This window comes from Heterocephalus glaber, unplaced genomic scaffold, assembly GCF_053883595.1.
Source record: "Heterocephalus glaber isolate CG9 unplaced genomic scaffold, H.glaber_assembly_v1.0 deba00001613, whole genome shotgun sequence".
Classification (NCBI taxonomy): domain Eukaryota; kingdom Metazoa; phylum Chordata; class Mammalia; order Rodentia; family Bathyergidae; genus Heterocephalus; species Heterocephalus glaber.
The window spans coordinates 19,647,120-19,658,506 of record NW_028258384.1 but is presented as its reverse complement, the minus strand read 5'-3'; the positions used below and the strand labels follow the sequence as shown (position 1 = coordinate 19,658,506).

The window sequence follows — 11,387 nt, the reverse complement described above, 5'->3', positions numbered from 1 at the left end:
GATCCTTGTGATAACTGTTTAGAACAGCGAAAACAGAAAATCAACATTTTAATTTAAGGCACACTTCAAAGACTATCTTCATTACAGACTTAAACTGTAGCATGTAATTAATGCTACACATTTCCCTAATCACAAACTTTAATCCTTTCCTCACACTGTATATGAAAAATCACATAGGTAAATTTGGTATAAATGTCTTTTACTATGCAATAGTGTCTACTGCTCTCTCTATGGAAATGTAGAGCTTTTATTGTAAAACTGATTCCCATTACTTACTTTAATCTCCCTGGTTTGTTTCTCCCCTGATATTCCATAAAGCAGCATAAACAAATAATACTCTTCCCAATAATCTCAAAACCTAGATAGAACATTGATTTTGGAGACAACATATTGTTAGTGAATTAAAAGTAAATCTTACTTTTTAGTTAATTTTCAACAATATGAGCTTTTTCAATAAGGTAGAAATTAATTGTAGTGTTTTGAACTTTCAGAAGTCCTTCAGGAAATTTTATTTGTAGATATATATATAAAAACACACATCTTAATGTGCTCTAACACATATCCGTTTGCACAGATGTTTTTTCTCTCCATCTACTACGTTCATTATTTCCAAGGTGACTCAATGGGAGGAGTATTTCAGCTTCAGTGAGTGCCATCCTTCTCCAGCCTGCTTTGGTTATAGCATTTCCTCTCTTCTATCCTAGTTCAGTTTGTGGAAGATGTTCTCTAAAGTCATTAGTTGTTGGTAGTTTTTGTCTTAAGAGACTTCTGAGTCCCTGTTCAGGGATTTTAACTCACTCTGTCTCGCGTTTCTAAAACTAGCCTCTCTTGACATTTTTTTTGTGTTCTGTATTTCATTGAAGGTACTTTTATCCAATTTCTGGTGCAAGCTTTAGGTTTGGAATAAAGTTTTTTATACACTTATATACACATATGTACACATGTACACACATATAAATGAAGGTACTGCTTTTAATTAAATCACTGGCAAAAATGTTCTAGTTTTTGGTCCAGCTTAATGTTAACACTGACTGGTATGGCATACAAATCATCTCTTTACAAATAAATAAGTACACCAGTTAGGATTAACATACAAGCTGGCATAGTTGGTGATGCATTATTGAAAACAGTTTTAAATATCACTACTTTAAAGTATAACCAAAAAGTAAAGGTAATTCAATACAGAGATAAAGAATTATAATTCAGAATAATCATTTTAAAATTGCCTAAATGATGTATATGGAAACAGGGAGTTCAAATTCTCTCTCTCTTTCACTCCCCTCTTGATCTCTCAATTTTTCACAAGCATATTATCTTATTTTCCTTTTATATTTCAAAAAAATTGGAAAACTGTATTTGGAAAAGCTTAAAAATGAAACTTCCTATCTAAAGGCAAAGTGATTATTTCAATCTCATTAAAACTAATTTTGTCATTATATCCTTTTTCCCCCTTTTACCAGTACATGTTTTCTATAGCATATTTTTAGCCAGGTGAGCAATCAGAAAATAAACATCAAAAGTATTTTATCATCTATTTCCTTGAAACATTTCTTTTCCATAGAAAAACTGAGTGCCTTGAAAGTTCCATGATTTGAAAACATATCCTTTTATCTATATTTCAAAGTAAAGTTTTTGTTCCCCAATTTATTCTTACTGTTGTTACCACTACTACCTCACCTCCTGGTCTAACCACTTATGTAATCTGCACATTTCTCAATTTACTCTTCTCTTTACTTGGAAACAGTTTGCTTGGAAAATGAAAGTGTTAGTCTGACTGAGTTGGCACCTAATGCTATGCTGTGAGAGGCAGTGTCATACAATAAAAACCAAATGAGCTCTGGGGAAGTTGAAAGAGCTGCATTCACAGCTTGAGTCTGTCACTGACTAGCTATGTTTCTATACACAAATAACCATGGCTTCTTATTTTGTGTGATAGAAATAATGATCAGTTAGTTCAATAGTTCTTGTGAGGGTTAAAATAAATAAAATATTTAGTGCAGTCTGGCAAATAGTACTCAGAATATGGTTGCTACTATTATTTTTATTATTTCTGTTGTTTCTTAGTTTAGAATATGACATTGCAGAGAAATAATCTGCCTACTCTACCACCTAAGATATATAGAGAGGTTGCAAACAAATTTCAATATTTTCCCTGATTGGAGTTAGGAAAATTACTCAAACCTTTCTCTTTTTCTGTGTAGCAGAAATAAATCATCTACCTAGGGAGTAGTGATGGCTTTTAGCTGATTAGTTTTCTCCAAAGATGTTGATTTTACAGTAATCTATAAATATTGGTTGGTGGTTGTTATTTATTTCTTCAAATGAAATCTTTATTAGGGTTTTAAAGGATGAGTTAAAAGTCCTGGGTGTTTGTGTCAGTGTATAAATGGAATTGCAAAAGTGAATTTCAATAGAATAATTGCAGAGAGACATCATGTATCTTTTTCCATTAAGCAATGTCTTCTTATGGCTTTATAGTTTAGAAACCTTTTTAGCACTTCTGTGACAACCCTTCCCCCAAGCAAATCAAGGAGTAACAAAGAACGGAGAATAATGAGGGCTGTTAAAAATGGCATTCTGGAACATCACTCTGATTTCCCTTAGGGAACCATTTTGACATTTTATCAGACTGTATCTAGTAGTTTATAGAGGTTTTACTTATATTTAAGACTTAAAATCCATAAAAATCAACTCTATATTTTGTTGTATTTGCATTTATATAGATCCTTTACTATATTTTATATCATAGTTCTTGTACAGATTGATGGGTTATATAGTTTTATGATAAGGACTATAGCTAGCCAAGTTGACAGTTATTAGTACAAAAGTTCCCATTTTTACATATTTCTTCCTATGGGAAAGAATGCTGCAGATTATACAAAAGTATAAATGGGAGAATTAGTTAATGCCTATCAATCATTGCCTTTCAATATCAACAGTGATCATAAAACATTATACTGATAACAAACTAGAGACATTTATAGCTAAATGGATGCATATTGAGGGCATACTCTTAAGTGAAATAAATAGGACACACATGTGCAAATACTGAATAATTTCTCTGGTGTGAGAAACTGAAAGTATAAATATGGATTAAAATGATTAAAATGAATAATTGATATTTTGAAATAGGAAGAAAAGGCCCAAAGGGGTAGGGGAAGTGGGAGGGGAAGGGGAAAGGGAAGAAAGGAAAGGAAATATTATGAGAAAAGGAAAAAATGGAAACAAAGTCTTTGTAAATAGGGAAAGGTGGAGGGGGGTGAAGGGAGGACAGGGAATGGGGAAAAAATAAGAACCAAGGTACATCATGTACATGTACAAGTACCCAATGATAAATGTAAATGGATCGTGTACCTAAAATGTACCAATAAAAGAATTTAAGGAAAAACAACCCATTATACTGAATGTATGGATACTAAGGGACTATTCTCAGGTCAGGCCAACAACTAGTTCCATTTTAAGTATCATCACACCAGAGCTCCTTTTCGTAGTATGAGTGTGGGCTTTTGCTAGCTTTACATTTCTATTTCTGGAGGTGGCAAACATGTATTCATTACTTGTAATTCATATTCTTGGCTACAGAAGGGGTGCTGGAAAACAATGTATCAGTGAAAAGGATTCTAAGCAATCATTAACATAGATTCCTCTCTGCATTTCAGGGCTAGTTTCACAGTAAACAGTTGCAGAAGTTTCCCATGTTATTTGTAAGAATACAGATTTTGGAATTAACAAGTAAGAAATCTAAAGGAATTAGATTAAAGGAAATGGGTAATTTAGAGAAAATATAATCCATAAACAGAGTTTTGCTATTTTCTAAATTAAATTTCATCTCAAAGTCTATCTTTTAAAATATATTACATGCCTTAATCGTATGTACCACAAAAATGTACCAATAGAAATAAAATTTTAATGATAACAATAAAAAATACAAAAATACATTTCTTACTATACTAATGCATCATAGTGTATTAACTAGCAGGAATGCTGCTGGTTTAGGCAGCAGAGAAGGATTTCTGCTTCTTTGAAAAGAGGTCTTTGATTTTCTTTTACACAGTTTAAATTCAATAAAGGCATGCTTCAAAAATTACAGTGTACTGTAAAATTTTTTTTTTACTGATACTCTTGTAAAATGTTGAAGTTCTTTGGGATACATATAACATAAAAACTGCTTCATGTGTATATATTAACTCTGCAAATAATCATAAAATCTTAGGATTTTATGAATTATTCTTAGAACACTGGTCAAAGAATAAGGAATCTGCAGGTTTTTAAATTCCTGTTAAATCATCTCCATGGTAGGTACCCATATCTGACTTACTGTTAGAATCCATGTAAGGAGTTTTACAATAGATTTTTGGTCTCAAACCAGACCTGATGAGTCAAATTTACCAGGGATTGTGAAGTACATAATTATTTCCAGTGTTTCTCATGGTATTCATATGACAAGCTAGGTTTGGGAACCATAAACTTAGACTAAAACCAACCAAATATGGTGATGTTTTAGCTCATAAATATGGATTCCACTAGGTCCACACATAATGCGTATTTGGGATTACTTACCAAAACATGACAATTTTATGATTAATTAATTAATTATTTTTGAGATACGGTCTCACTACTTATTCCAGGTTGAACTCAAACTCACAATGTAGGCCAGGCTTGACCTCAAAATTGCAGCTATCCTCATGCCTTCTCCTCCCAAGTGCTGGAATTACAGGTTTGCGCCACCATCCCCAGCTTACACGAGATAATTTTAAATGTCTTTTTCTTCCAAAACAAAACTGTAGGCTCTGTCTTGACTCATCTTTGGAACCGTGACATCCAGCTTTCTTTTAATCAGGTATTCACAAGTTTCAGGGGTTATATTTAATTATTTTTTAGGCATTTTTTTCTCTACAGTAATCCAGCTTCTTTAATTTTTTCTAACAGTTCCTATTTTTTAACTTCTTAATGTTTTGTACCTCTTCTCAGGAATCTATTTTCTCCAAATAGGAAGATGTGGATATTGATAGCGAACAAAATCTGAGTAGTATAATATTTGTTTTAAAATTTTTTTATTAGTACACGTTTCAGCACATAATAATTACATTTATTGTGGGGAGTTGGTACATGTGCATAACATATCTTAATTCTTTTTTTCTCCTACCCATCCCATCGCTCTCTGCTCCTTGGAGTGGGGAACAGGAGGGGAATGAGAAATATGATGTTGGCTAATGGCTAGTCTTCTTGAAGAACCATTTCAAATGTCAGGAAATTAAACTTGACCATTTCAATTTTTGTGGGTCATTAAGGCATGTAATTATTACTACATATGCATTAACCAAGACATTATGAAACTAGAAATAAAAGTATGACTCAACCATTATTTTCTTAAGGAGAAAAACAAATTTTTTAAATGTGGACTTTCACAATTCACTTTTTAAATAGCACATTGTTTCTCATATGTGAAAAACCCAAAGTATAAATAATAGAGTGTAGATAGTAGGAAATAGGAAGAACTTGTTCAAGTGGAAAGGGGAACAAGAAATGGGTGAAGGAAGAGGGGAGAAAGGGCAAAAAGATTTAAAAGAAAAAAAGATTTGAAGAAAAAAATAGAAATTGGGCTTTTGTAAACGGGGAGGGGAAGAAGATTTGGAGGAGAGGGGAAGAGGGAAAAAGAAAAGAATTGAGGTATCTTATGTACATGTACAAATCCCCCATGGTGAATGTGATCATTATGTACTGCAAACATGTGCTAATAAAAGAATAAAAATAGCATCAAAGCACATACATAAATGGATGCATAGTTGTCTAAGGGTTATCTGGACCATTTTGATCAGAAATAGATGATTTGGCATAACTCTGATAACATTGCACAACCTAATTTCTAACAATTAAAATGTTCAGTCACAAAAAACTTTGAGCTAATCGTGAACCCTCCCCCTAAGAAAATAATGAATTCAAGTTAATTTGCTGAATGTGTCTCATACACTGAAAACTAAATCAATCTACTTTTCTACTCAACTTTATTTTTAACCTAAATCAAATAATGAACCAGCTGGAACTGGAAAAAATAAAACTCACGGAGTTTCTAAAACTGAAATATCAATACAGAGCAAAATTGAAATATCAAAACATCTGTTATATTGACTCTAAATTGACTGAAACTTTATTTGATTTAATTCCTTAGTTCAAACACCCTGTATGTATACAGTGGTATTTTGTCTGGCTCAATAAAAAAGTTAATACTCCTGGGGTGTAGAAACAGAAGCCCTCAATCAAAAATCACCTGGCTTCACCCAATTATCTGATGGATTAGAGCAGATTCCCCCTAAATACTTTCTGCAGAATTAAATTGTACTTGTCTATTGTCTTGAATACATGCATGCAGATATATTCATGATTTTAACTGCATTGACTATTACATAATGCTGTTTAGTTCTGTGGAATCTCTTCTGAGTTTACCTGGGTATTCCCTTTTCCTTTCTGGCAACACAGCATGACCAGTTTCAGTTTTTAAATCAGAAAATATTATCCAGAGAAATATTTAAACTCTGTTAGACTGAGCCGATTTTCAAACTGAGGTTTAGTGTAATATACTTTAGTTCTAAGGGCCAGTGACCATCAACTCTACCATATACCTAATTCTGATATTTATTATATATTATATATATTTTATATATGTTATATATAGTTAGAGTAATTTTAACTTTTCAAAGAATCTTTAAATTTATTATTTCATTTAGTTTTCATATTTTATCAAATTATATTTACATATTATGTATTTAAAAAATTTTCACCATTAAAGTCACAAAACTTGTCAAATATTTCCAATAAATATAAAAAGAAAAATTTCATACTTTCTTTACACTATTTCTTCCTTTTTGTTCATAATGCACATTTATCAGTTTTGTTCCTGTATCATCATTCAATATTCATTTTTTAAAGTTTCTACTGTGTGCAAGTGCCCTTGCTACATGCTAAGGAGAAAAAAAATGGAATTGTCTTTTGCTGTCAGGATATTTGCATTCTAATAAAGTCAATACATATACTATGCTAAATAAATATGACCCTTCTCTTTAAAATTCAAATTCAAATTTACTCATATAGTATCTTCTAATTAGCAGAATCTTGGTTTTATGCCTGTCTTTCCTTCTTGATAAGTAATTACTTGAAGGCAGAGAATGACTTTAGGAACCAGCAAAGAGTTTAATGTTAGACATATACTACATATTTGATATTTCTTGTCACTCCCTTAAGAATAGAAATTGTAATGTAGGCTTAATGTGATTTGATTCTGCACTGTACTATACAATAGCCCCTTAACTATGTGTTGAGCTCTTAAAACTAGTTGAAAATAAGATGTCATATAAAAGTAAAATATACGCTGTGATGGTATACACCTGTAATACCAGCCATTCTATGTGGTGAGACAAGGAATTGCCAGTTTGAGGCAAGCCTAGGCAGTGAGACCATGTCAAAATAATAAAATTTAAAATAAAGGACTAGGGGTGTAATTCAGTGGTAGAATGGTTGCTTACATGCTCAAGGTTCCAGGTTCAATCACCAGTATCACACACAAAATGAAAATGCACTCTAGATTTGGGAGACTTGGTATGAAAACAATGATATAGAGGTCTTATTAATAATTTTCACCTCAACTACATGTTTAAATAATTTGGTTATATTAACTTGAATGCAATTTATTACTAAAGTTAACCTTTTTTGCTTTTATTTTAGAAGATGTGGTTTCTAGAAAACTTAAAATTACATACATGGTTCATATTTATGACTCATATTTTTTGTTGACAGTCATACTCGACCTCCTTCCAATTTTTCTTCTCTTCTTACCCATGTGCACCCTGGTTTTACTTTTAAAAAATCTGTTATTTTCCAAAAGTGCATGCCAAAGTCTTTCTTCTATATCTTTGCATGTCTGCTTACATACTTTCTCCATTTTGCTCATTGGCAAAGGCCTACCTATTCCTTCTCTTCCAACCCTTTCCCAGGACCTGTTTTAGTCTGTGCCCGTCATACTACATCATACTTTGTGAAATTTTTATGTAGGTTTTTTTGTTTTCTTTTTGTTTTCTTTTGTTTTTTTTGATACCGGGGATCAAACTTGGGACCTTGCACCTGCAAGGCAGGTGCAGCACCACTGAGCTAAATTTCCAGCCCTATGTAGTTCTTAATCATATTATATTCAGAGAGACTCTCTCTGAATCGCCTATACTGAACAGATTCTGGTTTAGAATAAGCGTTAGTAAAATTGAGTGAATGCAAGAAGGAACTGATTAAATATACAGAAAATGTAGAGGGAAACCTTAAGCTCCTTCCCTGTATCTAAGTACTTCTAACCCAAACATAACACCCTGGGCGGGGGGGGGGGGTGGATAAAGAAAAGAGAAGGTACTGACCACCAAAAATTCCTATACTATTCCTGTCACCAACACAAACACAGAGAAAACTCCAAGTCAGATTAAGTCACTCCAAAACAAAGCTAGTAAACATTTATTTTCCAGCAAACATTGACCTCTTTATATAAAACCAAAGTCTCAGGTCCTTGTGTTCTTGAGTAGTAGCTCCAATGTCAAAAGTTGATAAGAAAATAACTGACAAAAAAACAGGCAGGAATAGCTGAATCAGAAATATTAACAAAGTCTAACAAAACATTCAGTCATTTCATATGAGTCATATAACTTTTCACTCCAGGAGCCAGTGGTTCTTCAATGGCCACTTCACCCTCAAGTTTCAGAATGGCTGATAGGGCTGGGGATTTAGCTCAGTTGTTTCGCTGCCTGCTGCGCAAGTGCAAGGAACAGAGTTCGATCCCCAGTACCAAAAAAACACCCCCCCAAAACCAAAAACAGAATGGCTGATAAATTCCCTGGTAACCTCTATCAAAGAGAATGGCCTGTTTTATTTGTGCAGTATAATTAGTACATGCAGGTCTTAACTGAAAAGTTTCATAGCTGTATCCGAAGGGATAATCTCTACCATATCATTGAAAAACTGTCTGATTACAGTAGGCGTTCTGGGAATTTGCGTATATTTGATGAAATTATATCCTTCAGTGGGGGACACAAAGCAGGCAGAAACAAACATTGTAGGAAGGTCTCTGCTACCACCAGCCTCCCCGAAGACATTTTGGTTTGCCCCCAAAGCATTTTGGCTGGCTCTGTGATGGGTTGGATTAACTTTGAGGCCACCCCTTACTCTGGGGTTACCTAACCCAGCACTCAGCTGGCGCTGTATCCTCGAATAATGTTTCGGAAAAGCTATTTTAACTTCACACCATCTGGAGCCAATTACATGGAATCTGTTTTCTAACAGCTTCCTCACTGAGTTTGCATCAGTATATGTGACGAAACAGAAAGCTAGTCTTTCATTTGTTCTTGGACACAGTGGAAACTCAATATTCTCAATCTCTCCAAATATGCCAAAATACTCTGACTTCTTCTTCAGGCATACGAGGGTTCAACCCACAGACAAAAACTTTTTTTGGTGGGGATGAAGATTGTATGGCTTTAGCCCTTTTAAACTCTATTTTCTTGCCACCCAGTTGATGCCCTTTTACTTGGAGCACTTTTTCAACAGTAGCACAGTCTTTGAAAAGCACAAATCCGAACCCCTTAGATAGTCCAGTGTATGGGTTAGTTTTGATCACAGAATCTAGAACTTCCCCAAACTGAGACAAATATTCAAGAAGAGCTTGCTTACTGATATCACGGGATAGTCCCCGATGAACATTTTACTTGCATCCTTTCGATTTTTGCTGATCTTGATACTGAACCCTTCGGGAAATTGTCCTCTTTCTTCGGATTTGCTCATAGCAAAACAGGCAGCGTCCATGTTGGTGAAGTTGACGGCGACTGACCATTGGCAAAATGTATGGCTGAAGTGTAGCTGTCAGAGAGAAGGACTATGGGAAATTGGCTAGGGAAAGTGACGAAACAGACGTAGTGACGTAGGGACATGGGCACGTGGAAACGAGAGTTTAGAATTTTAAAATAGGCACCAAGGAGAGTGCCTGCTATTACAATAACTGTACTGGCCCCACAAAAGTAGGTTTGCTTTCAGGATTGGTTTTTGTGCTCTTAAGGCACTAGCCCACGAAAGGGAACGTTTATCACAAGAAACAGCAACTCCTGTCTTTTCAAGTTATTATTTCTTTGAAATTTTGTTAAAACCATTGGTCCTTTCCACATGGCTGCCTTGCTTGCATATAAGTAATTATTTTTTTTAAATCCCTTAAAGTGTTTGGGGGCAGAAATGGAAAAAGAGATGAGAGGTAGAATTGAAACATACGCTAAGGGAAAGCATAATGCATATGGGTCTGTAGGTTTTGGTAAAGGAATCTAAAGAAACATTTTTAATAACAGCTTTGTTGAAATTAATTTATATACCATATAATTCACCCTTCTAATGTTTTAAGTATATTTGCAGCATTGTGCAATCATTACCTCAATCCAATTTTAGAACGTGTGTATCCCCTAAAAAGAAACTGTATACCTGATTAAAGCTATCACTTGTTATTTCCCCACATCCCTCCCAATTACATAATACTTGGCCTTTCCTAACTTCTTTCACTTGGCCTTTTCCAACGTTTGTCTATTTTGTGGCATGTGTTAGTATTTTATTCTTTTTATGGTTAAATAATATTTCATTATATGACTATATCACATTTTGTTTATCCATTTCTCTAAAATAACATTTATCAATTGTGATTTGTTATATAATCCCATATCTGCATCATAAAGTAGGAAGAAAATATTTTTCGGATGGTCATTTCATTTCATTTCATTTGCATGGTCAGTGAGTGCAGATGTTACAACTATTGATGTTACTGAGATGATATTTTAATATTAACTTCATCTTCTTAAGACCCGAGCTCAAATTTTGAATGTGTAGTTTGCTTACTTCCATCCTCCATCCTTAGCTATCTGATGTAATCAAGTAATTTGTGTGTATCTCTTTCTCCTTCAAATATCAGTTCCTTTGAGAGAAAGATTTTTAATTTGTCCACAGCACTTCCAAAACTCTCTGTACATCATTTTACTCACAGAATTTCTAAAATTACTTTTAATACAACAATCCTATTTTTAGTAATAATTTCCTTTTATTTCTCCTTGTAACCATGTACAGAGCATAATTTGGAGATAAGAAAAAACTAAATTTTAAAAACACCATCAGGGTTTGATGTTTTTGACAGATCACATGGCATTCTCCATGCCACCTCACAACAGCAGGTGTTTCCTTCGTCAGCTTCAGGCCAAATTCCACATTACCACCTAGACTGAAAAATGTTGTATGATGTGAAGAGATGAAAAATGGTGTATAAATATACAGACGAGAGGCCACAGATAAATTTGCTCAGGAAGCATACCATTTTGCCAAAAGATCCTCAG

At 33.8% G+C, this 11,387-nt stretch overlaps 1 pseudogene; it reads right to left on the bottom strand.

Moving 5' to 3' along the window:
• Positions 1–8,931: 8,931 nt before the first annotated feature.
• On the bottom strand, positions 8,932–9,831 carry LOC101719013 (heterogeneous nuclear ribonucleoprotein D-like pseudogene; annotated as a pseudogene).
• Positions 9,832–11,387: the final 1,556 nt, after the last annotated feature.